Below are 13460 nucleotides of genomic sequence, written 5' to 3' on the forward strand. Positions count from 1 at the left end.
TTGATTTTCTGTTTGCTGGGATAAAAAAACAATGCTAACTATGAATTTGAAATTAAATAAAAAATAAAAATGTGGGTGATATGATTAGTACTATTTCTGCATATAAATATCAGTTTTTGGCAATGGCTAAGGATCTCAAAGAAAAAATCGATCATTTTGCAAATATGCAAGATCATTTGAAAAAAATATCCTGTTTTTGAATTTAATAGTGAGAAAGTTGTGGATGATTTTGAAACCAGATTCAGTGATTTTAAAACAATTGAAGACATTTTTCAATATATTTCTTATACATTTAATGTCAACTTAGATACGAAACAAATTGCAGAGATTTTTCACATGGAGAAAATATTACTTGAAAATGAAATCTTCCTAAAAGCCTGGTCATCAGAAAAAGACTTTTGGAAATATGTTTGCTGAGAAAAGTACCCAAATGTAAAAAAAAACACAGTGAACTTTTAAATTCCTGTTTTGGTTCCACGTATCTATCTGGATTGGTCTTTTTGTATTTGAAACAAACAAAGACGAAAAATTACTCTACTCTTACGGACTTGCATACAGAAGATTCTTTACAGTTGGCCTTATCACAGTATATCCCCGATTCTGAAAGCTTGGCAGATGACATTAAGACAAACTTCACATAAATTTAAAATTTAAACACGTATGAATTTAAAGTAAGAATTCTGAATTGTATTTAATTTTAAAATTTATAAACAACATTTTTCAATTATGCGTTGATTAACTTTTTTTAACCATGGCAATGAAATCCTTGAGATGGTAGATCACGGCACATTTTGAAGAAAAAAAGTAGATCGCATCACAAATTAAGTTGGCCACCCCTGCTCTAGCACAACCAATAGGTGAGAGGAGTTTATGATTAATCATTTCAATAATGAATACAATCAACTGTATTTAGCAGTCATTCAGCCTTGAACCACAGTTCACTCAAGCACTTATGCTAGTGCACTCTTTCACTTGACTGCTCAACTGTGTAGGTCCACTATGTTTCATCTGTTTTGATCCTGTATAGTACCAGCAAATACAGCAGAATAAATATGTCTGGAGATAACCTACACCTTCATTTGGTAGCCATAGCAAACTGCAAAAAAAATGTTGTTATACAAATACTACAAGCTCTTAAGATATCATGGTATTGATATATACTTTTGTAATACCTAAAAATTATTACAGAAATGTTTAGAAACACTGATATGCATTTCTGTGTAATAATTATAAATGTTACAAATATATTAAACCTTCATGTTTGCAGAAATATTGATAATAGAGAAAACCATGAATCCAGTGCCCAAAATACAAAAAAGAAAAAGTTAAATAGAAACTTGTTTTTTCTTACATAGTGTAATTGATACCATTGTGTGGATTTGGGGGATTTAGAGCTAACATTAATGTTAATCCTCCCCTTTTACTGTTATATAGTGGTCAAACTTTAAATATGTCAGGAAAAGTATTTAAACATAAGTAGATAAAAAAAAAGCATTTGTGGATAGGCTCGTCTGAGAACAATAGTATGAATAGGGAGGTTATGTGGGAGAGACAGGACGGCGACTAAAAGACCGTCTGGGGGAGCACATGCGAGCTATACAGACCGCAGAGTTCAATAAGTCCGCCACTGCTGAGCATTATTGGGAGAAACATCATCAGGTCTCCTCTGTGAATGCTGTCATCCTTGACCGGGTGGATAGGCTCGTCTGAGAACAGTAGTATGAATAGGGACAGGGGTGTTCGATTTCACCCCCTGCTGGAAGCCGTGGTCCTGGCAAAAGAGAGTGTTTTATATTTCCACGCTCCCGAGCCACTTCCGGATCACATGGAAGAAATATTGAGCATGCGCTTGGTCAGCCACGTGTGCTGTGAGCCTATTACTTAAGGATGTGTTGCTTAAACATCATTGTTGTTGAGAAAGGAGGCAGAAGCCCCCGAAAGCTTCAGTCAATGTTTTATCGCTTTTAATTTTATTGTATTTTAAATATTTTATTTATATTTTATTATATTTTTAAAATTTTTATCGTATATTTTATTTTGTAAATCAGTTTTTTGCATATATTATTTTACAGTGTAGTATCGTTTGGTACATTTTACAATTTTCAGTATTAAACCATTATAGTTAAACGGTTGGTGTATTTGTTTTGAATTTTAGATATGTATTACTCTCCCAACCTCAGAGGCCTTTTTGAAGAGATAAAAAAAAATCAAAAATGCTTCTGAAACATAACAATTTTTTTTTTTGTCTTGGTCGCTCTTTTATTATGTAAAGTCAATTAATTTGAGAGGTGCAATACAGCCTATGTAGCCCTTGCACCAGAAAACATCACAACAACTTTTATTTTCTGTTTTTGCACTGTGGAATTTATTCATATACTACTACTAAAAGGTGAATAATTCTTTACTGTTGCTTTTGCACTTGTTAGAACTTTGTCATTGTAAATAATATTAGCTTATAAAAATTAGAAAAGCTACAGTATACAAAATATGTAGTTGTTTTTAGTTGAATTAGTATTAGTACCCAATGCAAATACTCAATTTCTTGTGTATGGTATGTGTTGAAATAGAACAGTTCTGTTTGTTGAATTCAGATGTTATTTGCTACCCACTGGATGCACTATTTTTCCATACAGTCCTCTTTAGAGTACAGTAGCTTTACTCTTGAAGTATGTTTTTCTGCCATATTTACACATTTGAGAAGGATGCTTTTGAGAAACTGGTTTTGTCTTTCATTTCATGAATCGTGGTCCCTGCTAAATGTGCACCCATGATTAAGATCTTTTTCAAAGCAATAGAGCATGCATTTTCCCCATTCTGGTTTCAGATTACTGCAGTCAAACAGCCTAGGCAGTCTTTATACTCAACGAGTCGACACCCCACGTCACAGTTTTCTTTGCATCTATTTGCATTTCTTCTGTCTGTGACTGTCTTAATACAATGGTTCGATTTCTTTTGGCTAGTGTGTGTATGAGTTAGTACTATGATTATGTATTAGGCCATGAATTTGGTCAGAAGTGTACATGTCTGCAGTTCTGCCAGGAATGATAGGCTGAACTATATGCTTAATGCCTTGTGGTATTAACACAAGACGTGAAGGACTCTAGAAGGCTTTTTGGGGGGGGGGGGGAACTTTATATAAGAAATCTATTTTGTAGAGACGAGATGCACTAGAAGAAAGGTGGTGTAAAGGTTTTTGCCAGCATCATTGAGGCTACATTAAAAGTCCAGGGAAGTTGCTAGTTAGGGAGTGGAGTAATATAGATATGGGTCAAAGAAATGTGCAAAGCTCAAGAAGTCTTATTTGTTGCCACAACAGCTGATATTTGGAGGGTAGTGACATTTCAGATGGGGATGGAATCTCATGCTAGAGAAACAAGAGCTTACATAAGAAACAAGATCTTCAAGGGTGTGTTAGAGTAGTAAACTATACATGAATCTTAATTGTGTGTATAGTAATGTTAAGAGTGTCAGAAATTTTTAAAATGAGTGAATTCTTCTGGACAGCTAATTGTAACAGTAATAGGGCTAACAGAAACGTGGTACCAGTTAGAAATGGGAGATGATGAGTTTCACTATGGTACGTAGAATGTATTTAGAAAGGATGGAGAAGGTAGAAAGGGCAGTAGGGTCATGCTTCTTGGTAAAAGCTGTCCCAGATTCAGAAGTCTGACATGCTAGAACAGAATCTGTGTGGTGTGGGTTAGCTGGAAACAAAGATATAATGAGAATAGAAGTACATATTAGAAGATCGTGAAGAACATGATGTGAGCTTCTACATGTGAATGAATGGGCGATTTCAATTTGCTCCTAATTGACTGAAACAAGTGGGAAGGAAACTCGCCATTGGGGGGAAAAAAAATTTTAAATCAACTAGACTGTTATTTGTATCAGCATGTTAGGGGAAAAAATACTAGGGAAAAATATTCTAAACCTGATCATTTCCCATGACTGAGATCATGTATATTACTAACAGTAGAAGAACCATCAGCAGGCATTGATCATGGAGTTTTGAGTTGGATGATGAGGGTAGAGTGAGAGAGAGAGGTAGCAGCTTTTAAAATCAAAGAAATGAGTTTCATTTTCAGGATAGGAGATTGACAACTTAGGGGTGCCACATGGCCTCTATCAACTGGGGAGATCGCTCACAGAGTGCAAATATATTGGAATTATGATATAACTTTAAAGCTATAGTCACAGAAGTCTTGACAGTGTACTTACCATTAAGAAAATTCTGAGATGGGCAAATAATGAACTAGCCAGTTTAATGGAGGCATGCAAAAGTTAAAAAGACTATATATAAACAGCTATAAATTGATCTGTAATAATACCACAGAAAAAGTTATGTTAGCAATGATATTATGAGAAATTGCTGGCTAAGAGAGCAAAGAATGGGGCCAAGGAGCTTTTTCTCTTACATGGATAATTAAAGAGTGAATTAGATTCAGGCAGTTGCACAGTGTATGTGGGAAAGTTATTCATACCTTTGCTAAGATTGTAGAATTGACAAGGTGCTTTGCATTGATATTTGTAAAACTGAGAGAAGCTGGAAAGCATGGAATTAGCAATATTGAAATTTCAAATGATCTTAAAAAAAAAAAAAAAAAAAAAAACTTTCAAGCATAAAGGCAAGTAAGGCTTCTGGAGTTGATGGCACATACCCAGTAGTTTTGATGGATATGGCAAGAGAGTGCATCGAGCCATTGAGGTTAATTATGATGTTGTCATTAGACTCGGGCATTATTCCCTTGGATTGTAGAAGTGCCATTGTATCTCCAAAATAGAAAAGTGAAGTGGTCAGTCTGATTTCAGTGGTAAGAAAAATAATGTTTAACCAACCTGATTAGCTATTTTGAGAGAGTCACTCATGAGTTGTATGTAGGAAATAATTGCGACATTGTTTACTTAGATTTCAGCAAAGCATTTGACTCAGCCTGTATGATAAGTTACTCTATAAGCTGGAACATGTAATCACAGGGAAAGTCCTTGGATGGTTATAGGCAGAGAGTTGTAATTAATGGTTAGTCTTCAAATTGGGTTAAACTTAAAAAATAAGGTTTTCCTAGAATCGGTACAGAGACCACTCTTGTTTTTTTTTTTATTTATTTTTTTTTTTTTCTTAAATGACCTTGACAAAGGGGGTAGTTGGCATTATGGTGAAGTTTGCACATAATATTAAGATTGGTAGAGTAGTTAGTGGTTAGCATTAAACAATTTCTTCAAGATGATTAGATAGACTTCTGAGATGGTCAGAAAAGTGGGGAGCTATCTTTTAATGGACCAAAATGCATGGTTCTTACAATAGGAGGATAGCAACTCCAAATTATAACTTACACATTTGTTAGGTTGAGGAATAGATTTTGGAGTTATGATAAGATTGTATATGCAGTTCTCTGAGTAGTGTAGGCAAGCAGCAAGGAGGGTCCCATAATGTCCTGTAGAGGATTTATCGAACATTTGCTTGTAGAGATAAGGAGGTACCTGAATGCACCGTGGGATGAAAACAATCATAATACTACCATATAAGACAATTGTGAGACCTCAGTTGGAATAAATGTTCTTGTCTGTACTCTGGAATGACCACCAGGTTAGAGGAGTTAACAATAAAAATCACTACTACAATTGACTAAAATCACTACTTAATTGTATTTAGCAGCCATGGGCTTGATCTACTCAAAGCGCACATGCCATGTATGGAGACTGCACCTTAAAACAGAAATCAAACTTCTTGAAAAAGTCAAAAAATAGGAAAAGCACCTATATATGAACTGTACAGTCCGTATGTAGGTGCTTTGCCTATTTTTACAGGTTGGTGGCAGTGGTATCATAGTTGGAAGTATATTTTCATTAACATCATTGGTTCCCTCACCACCAGATCTTCCTTCAGCATTGTTATGACCTCCTAAGAGGTCATGAGGAACTTTTTGACACCATTAGAGACTATTTCTGCAACAGGTATGTCACTGTGGCCTCTAATTACAATTCTGTTACTCTGCAAGTTTGTCATGGCTTCCTCCAGGGATCTGTCTTAGGACCTCTATTACAGAACATCAGTGGCTCATCAAAAAATTTGCCAGTTATTCTCCCTTGCATTTGTGGACTGACATTGTTTTTCTACAGGAATTCCCATTCTCAACTTGAGAACAATGCTACTACTGTTCTGAATGAACTCCATAAATGGGCACTCTCCAACAAAGTTAAAATCTCACTAGTCAAAACTTCTGCTATGGTCTTCAAGGGGTAGGTCTCCTACTATAAAGCTGTTAATTGCTCAATTCCTGTTGTTGCCATTACCAAATATCTTGTGCTCATGCTGGACAATGAACTTTCCTTCCTCCCTCACATCTAGCAGATAAAATTAAATTTTCTTCCATGTTTATTCAAGTTTCCCATCAGGAGTGAGAACTTAGTTCCAAAACCCTCAGATTCATGTATAAACCACTGCCACCTGCTTGCACTATCCAGGACAAGCTCAACTCCATTCAGAGTTCCTTCTTACTGATCATTACACATGCATGTTGCATGATCTCCACCCCTGCCCTCCAAATTATTGCTAGCTGTTTAATATACAGAGAACTACACCGATGAGCCAAAACATTATGACCAGAGAGTCTGTGTGCAAATTGAAGCAACTGCAATAACGGCACGTGCGCAGGTTGGGACATAGTATGAAAAACATCTGGTACTGAGCTCCGTTAATCAGTGCTACTCTTGTTCTTCAGATGGGAAAGGCAGTGGACTTAAGCGAGTTTAACAAAGGCCAAATTTTAATGGCCAGCCGACTGGGTCAGAGCCATCTATCTGAAACGGCACGGCTGGTGGTATGCTCACGGTCAGCAGTGGTTAGTACCTACCGAAAGTGGTCCGAGGAGGGGAAACCCATGAACCACCAGCGAGGTGTTGAACGGCCACAGCTTATTGATGCTCGAGGTGTGCAAAGGCTCTCCTGAATGGTACGTGGCTACAAAAGGGAGACTGTGGCACAACTCGCTGGTAACAGGAGTAACGTGTCATAACACAGTACATTGAACCCTGCTGAAAATGGGGCTACATAGGCACAGGCTGCTCCGAGTTCCTACAATGGACATGCGATATCGACACTGGACCTTGAGTGATTGGAAGAAGGTCATCTGGTCTGATGAATAACATTTCCTGTTGCACCATGTGGAAGGTCAGGTACATGTGTGTCATTTACCTGGGGAAGTGATGGTGCCTGAATGCACTGTGGGATGAAAACAAGCCGGTAGTGGCAGTGTCATGCTTTGGGCAATTTTCTGCTGGGATATCCTGGGTCCAGTCATCCATGGGCCAGGCACTCTACCGCCTATCTAAACATCATTGCTGACTAGGTACACCCTTTCGTTGTGCTGTCTTTCAGCAGGATAATGTGCACCATGTCACACTGCCCGGATAGTTCAAGACTGGTTCGCAGAACATGAAGAACACTTCCAGGTATTGCCCTGGCCTCCAAATTCCTCAGACATCAATCCCATCTAGAATCTGTAGTTTGTGTTGGAACAGCAACTCCAAACCTTACAGGAGTTAAAGGATCTGCTAGTTAATATCTTTATTGCAGGCAGTGAATGGTTACATGACTGCCTGATGCAATAATGCCCATAACAGCAACAATGCTAGGGGTCTAACATAAAATAACTAATACAGGAAAAATTACATAAAACGTATAATTACATATTTTACATATAAAATTAATATTAACATGGGAAATGAAAAAAATATGAAGGCTGTTCCCTGATGATTTGTCCTCTATGAACTTTTTGTAGTCCACATCCATCTCCTGAGCCTCCACGCCACAGAATGCAGAGAGGGGAGGTCTCTTAAGGGCTTCGGGGAGGGGATCCTCCAATTGCACAGCTGCCAAAAACAGTGTATTGACTTTACCCGCTATCATTTTAATTGAAACGAGCAAGCAGAGGGTGAATATCCATTTCGAGACTTTTCTGTAATTTAGAAGTTGGGTGATATCTGAAATATGTGTGAGCAGTGGTAGTTTATGCCTGAAGAGGACCCACTGAAGAAGCCAGTACTCATCAGATGCAATGGTTTTTAACGCAGTTTTCATTGCCAACACCCAGATTTCTGAACCATAGGTAATTACTGACTGCAGAAACCAGTATATGTATTGGAGTGTGTACTCAGGCTCTGTGACATGAAGGAGGTGTTGTTTGGTAAGCCATCTTGATATGAATGTCTGCAACATGGTGTTTGAACTTTTCTGTAATTTAGAAGTTGGGTGATATCTGAAATATGTGTGAGCAGTGGTAGTTTATGCCTGAAGAGGACCCACTGAAGAAGCCAGTACTCATCAGATGCAATGGTTTTTAACGCAGTTTTCATTGCCAACACCCAGATTTCTGAACCATAGGTAATTACTGACTGCAGAAACCAGTATATGTATTGGAGTGTGTACTCAGGCTCTGTGACATGAAGGAGGTGTTGTTTGGTAAGCCATCTTGATATGAATGTCTGCAACATGGTGTTTGAAACTAAGTTTAGGGTCAAAGATAATGCCGAGATCTCTGCTTGGTGACTGGGGTGATGGTGGTTCTGTGGATTTCCATGTTTAGTTGCATTGGGTTTGATTTGAGTGAGAACACCATTTGTGCAGATTTATCTTAAGAGAAAACTGTGCCAAGTATCTCATCAGATTCTTAAGGCTGTTAATAATGGCTTTAGAATAAGGTCGGGCAGTCCCGTTGATCCAATAGAGGAGCTTCAAGTAGTCTGCATAATTGATAAATTCTTTCCTGGCACAGGAATGGGTGGATGGCAGCCGTAAAGAGGAGCCCTGAAAGAACTCCACCACAAACGTTCCTTGTGAAAGATTTTTTATTCACAGTCAGGTGAACGACTCTGGTCGTAAGTAGCGACTTCAAGAATTCTGGTCTATTGCCTTTTATCTGGTATCCCTCCTCACAAAGTTGCAGGAGAGGCTGGATATCCAGATAAACAATTGCCATCTCAGCTCTATCTTGTAGGACCCACAGAATGGTGTTGGTGGTTTGCAGTAGGTTGGTAATGGTGGACTTGCGTTTCAAGGCAGTGAATGAATGATGATTCACAGGGCAAACCTGGTTGGTTAGGATGGGCTTTCATTACTGGCCTGAATTGTGAAACTGAGGTCATTCCTTGTGTTTTGGGGATTGATTGGACAATATATTGGTTCCAGGCTGTTGGGAAACTTTGCATTGTGAGGATTCCATTAAAGATGAAAACACTAACGCTCTTAAGAATGAATTGTGGGACCCCATCATATCCGGTGCAAGATGGTGGGATATCATTGATGGACTGGATAAGCTCTCTTTCTGTGATGATGATGGAAGCGAGGACATCTTGCTGACAACTGTTGTGAATGCTCTTAATGTCTGACTTTGGCTTAAATCTTGTGATGTAGTCTAGCCATTCGATCGGATTATGTTGTTGAGGGAATTCATCATGCCTTGCCTTAACGGTGCCTTCCTGATCTTGATTGATTTGCCAATGTAGGCTTTCAATTTACTTCTATTGAACTGGGCACGGGCTCTTGAGCATGCAATCCTGTCTAGTGGGTCTGATGTTGCTTTCCATTTTGCATGTAGCCTTTGTTTATTTTGAAATTTAAGGCCGAGCTGTTGGGTCCACCATGCTTTCTCCGTCAAGAGATTGCAACTATTTTTGAAGCTGCACTTCGAGCAATAGACTGCAGCCAGCAGGTAATAAAGTGGGGCCCGAGCTGCAAGTGACATTGGTTCAGGGCTTCCCAAGCAAAAAATGGATGCTGCAAAGCAGCATTTCTGTGGATTAAAGAGTGAAGGGCTAGTCACTGTCTTCTTAACTGGTGCCTGATATTGCCAGGATGTCCTGGAAGGTTTTTTTTTTTTTTACAAAAAAGTGATTGGAAGAATGAGGGGTACTGGTACATAGACTGACATGAAGGTTGTTTCAGGCTTGCTGTCAACGGTGAGAGTGTCTGTTGCAAATAGCAGGTCTAACAGGTTAGTGCCTCTGGTTGGGGAAAAATTCCTGAAGGTCAGACCTACTGCAGCCAGATTAGAAGTTAATCTGCGACTGTTGGCCTGAACTAATATTAAAGTCTCCACACACGAGTAATGTTGCTTTGGGGTGGCATTGATTAATGATCCAGTTGGAGACCTCTTGTAAAGTGTTCTTTACTGTGGGGGGGGGGGTTGGACTGTGCACATGTAAAGTCTCTGGCCTTGAATGCTGAGTGAGGCTCTTGCAGCTTCAAACAGTTGTTTTTAGAAGGGCTCAGTCAGTGAGAATTTTTGTGTGATGAAGAGAATGCCTGCAACGAGAATGCGAGGTCTTCACTGAGAGACAGCCATGGCACTGTGATACAAATGATGTCATACAACCCTGACAAGAGAAGAATTTCCATTGTCTGATGATGTTTGCTTTTTTTTTTTAGGAGCATTAGCAACTAAGGCCATATTGCTCTGGGGATATGCAGTGGTCATTCCCTGACCTTTCCGCATCCTCCGTATTTGGTGGTGACGGGCTCGAACCCCGGTCTAATCAAGAAGCGTGTGCTACGCACTGCTGCTCCTTCCCACCTGGCTACGGAGGCGGCCAAGTGTGGGCTTTGCTTGGCATTAAGATAGATAGGGCATTTGTCGTCCTTTATTAAGTAATTATGATCCATTTTAGCCCATTTGCAGTCTGTAGATTTATTGGGGTTTAGCTCTACAACCCAGTTAGATAACTGGGATGGTTTAGTTTAGTACTTGGGTTTGATCAGTTTTTTTAACTTCAAGGATGTCTGGAGCATCCTGCAGGTTTCGACAGTATATCTCGATTTGATGAGGATGGGTCTTTATCAACATCATAGATCAGGATGGAGGGGCCTCAGCTGTGTCCCAATCAAGTGATGTCCAGGTTGTTAATGATGTAATTGGTTTCTGTTTCAATGATGACTCCTATGTTATGGGTTTTTCTGAAAGACTTTATATGTGTAGATTTTAGATCGCTGGCCAAGTTTTGGATGACAGTGGATTTGATTCTATAGGAGTGTTTCCCGAGGACTTTATCAAGACCAGATGCGGTTCTCTGATTACTGTCTTTCTTTTGGACTGGTCAGGTTTTGTAGATTCTGTGGTAGGGTTCCTTAGTGTATCTGTATAGGAACAGGGATGCTGTGGCATTTTTTCCCCCATTCATCAAGGTAGGCCTTGAACTTGGCCTTCGTTCTTTAATTTTTCATGTGTAGATCCAAGATGATTAGTTCCATTTTACTCCTGACTTTGATGTCTCCTCTCGTTATAGATGTAATCTGGTTATTGGGCTTCGCAATAAGGGCCTCCAGATCATGCCATAGTGCGAAGACTGATTCTGTCAGTTTTTCCCAGTATTGGGTGGATCTTGATTTAATGAGGTTGTCATTTCGGACCATAGTATTTAGCGGATCTACATCCGGTTTCATAGCCCGTTTCTTGAATGCAGGGGCTGGTCTTCACACTTAATGGTCCTCAAGAATGTCTTTTGGTTTTGCTCATTTGCTGTCCATTGTGAGCGCTGGAGGACCACTCCAGTACTCACAACAATAGCACTTGGAAAATTGCATTGAGAAGAATTTTCCCATTAGGTAGAAGTGTCTGTATGGTTTGAAGATATTGAATAGCTGAAATGATGTCTTTGCCAGGTTGGCAATGTATAGAGATGCTACAGGGAGTCCACATTGAAAGGCTACTTTAGGCTTTCTGATATAGTTGAGGAGGCACAATTTTATGAGAAGTGGTCAAAGTCGGATAAACGAGGTATTCGGAAAGGTTGTTGGCTCTCTGTACAGTTCACAAGAGCTGGCAACGATGAGAAGAAAGATGAGTCACACATCGATGTCCGAAAATTTGGTTATTTTGGTGGAGTGGCAGAAGGAGAAAGTCAATTTTGGCAAATAGTACTATAGGAATGGAACAACTTTCACCAGGGAATTATCGGAGTACACTGTGAAATCGGGGGAAACGAGATAGCAGCAGGGGCGGCTCGTTGGTAGGCACTGTGGAACTGCAGCATCCCCAGCTTTTTAAATTTAAATATACAGTCAACAGAGTTATATGACATTTTGTGAAGAACACTATGAATATTTTTATTAACAGGTCCCGCATATAGTATATTCATCCCCTATTCCTAATAATCAACGAAAAAAACACGAGATCATTTACAACTTTGAAGTTTAACCGTAGGTGGAACTGTGCACTACGCAGTTCCACATTTAGGCCCCAGTGGTTGAGTCAATGCTTAGTTTACAGGTTGCCAATAGGAGTCAAAGGAACTGAGGAGCGCGCAGTGCCGATTTAAACATTGCACCAAACTTGAATGAAAAAGTTATGAATCTTTTTTCTACAAATAAAAACCGAAGAATGGATTTTATTTTTAAATAAAATTTCGAGATTATCCAAGTCTGTTAATGGTAAGTGTCCAGTTGTAGTAGTATTTTTAACCCGCTTATTATTATCTATGTCTACATGTCTTATAACCAAGGCAATTTAATGTAACTTTAAGAAGCAGCATCCCCCCCCCATAGATCAGAGTCACGAGCCGCCACTGGATAGCAGTTTCCCATATTAAGTCTATGTGGGGGGTGGGGTGGATTTCGCGATTTCAGCCAAAAATACACAACATCAGTTGAAACAACGTTGTTCAAGGCGGCCTCCGTACCCGAGTGGTCAGGAGCTGGAGTGCAGTAGCACACTACTCTTTGAGTAGCCAGCGATTCAATTCCCCTGATTGCTAAATATGTGGTTGATTTCGCAACCCGCACTGGACTTGCATTGCAGATTATGGTCCATTTCCCCTCAGCTTAAGGTGCGGTGTCGAGGCAATAATCAGTGCCCACCACACTCCCCATCGTCTCATTAATGGTGGTAAGTGTAAAGTGTAAAGTGTATTCGTGTCAAACGGCACCAGGGGTTTTCCCCCATCTCCGCGTAGTATACATTGTCATGTGAAACAGAACACTGTTGAGGCCAGAGATTTAAAAGTGTATGGATATTGTACTTGTGTACTGTCGTGTACCGTTGTTCATCTGGTCATTTAGCCGCTGGACCCCTACTGAGGCCCAACGTTGCCCACACTTAGCCCCGTGGAGGCAGACCAGGTACACCAGTTTTACAATTATTTACTCTGGCAGGCCCTGCCACCTAATTTCCTGAGATTTCAGTGGCTAGGACCTAAAAAAAAAAAAAAAAAAATGGGGTAGACGCTAGAGGTTTAGGTAAGGCCGAGATAGATTTTAAATGAAGGTTAGGTTAATTTTTTACATTGAAATTTAGCAGCATGCAGTGGGACACTCACGGTCGGTAAAGGTAGAGTGGGGGAAGACTGAAGATTGGGGGGAACAGGTAGAAGTATGGGAACGAAAGAGAAGGCGATCCCAGGAGTGTCAGTGGAGCAAGCCCCACCAGGGAGGAAAGGGGGGGACAGGGGAGGGGATGAGACAGAGGCCTATC

This window comes from Mastigoproctus giganteus, chromosome 9 (genome assembly GCF_048544385.1).
Source record: "Mastigoproctus giganteus isolate SK-2022 chromosome 9, ASM4854438v1, whole genome shotgun sequence".
NCBI lineage: Eukaryota > Metazoa > Arthropoda > Arachnida > Uropygi > Thelyphonidae > Mastigoproctus > Mastigoproctus giganteus.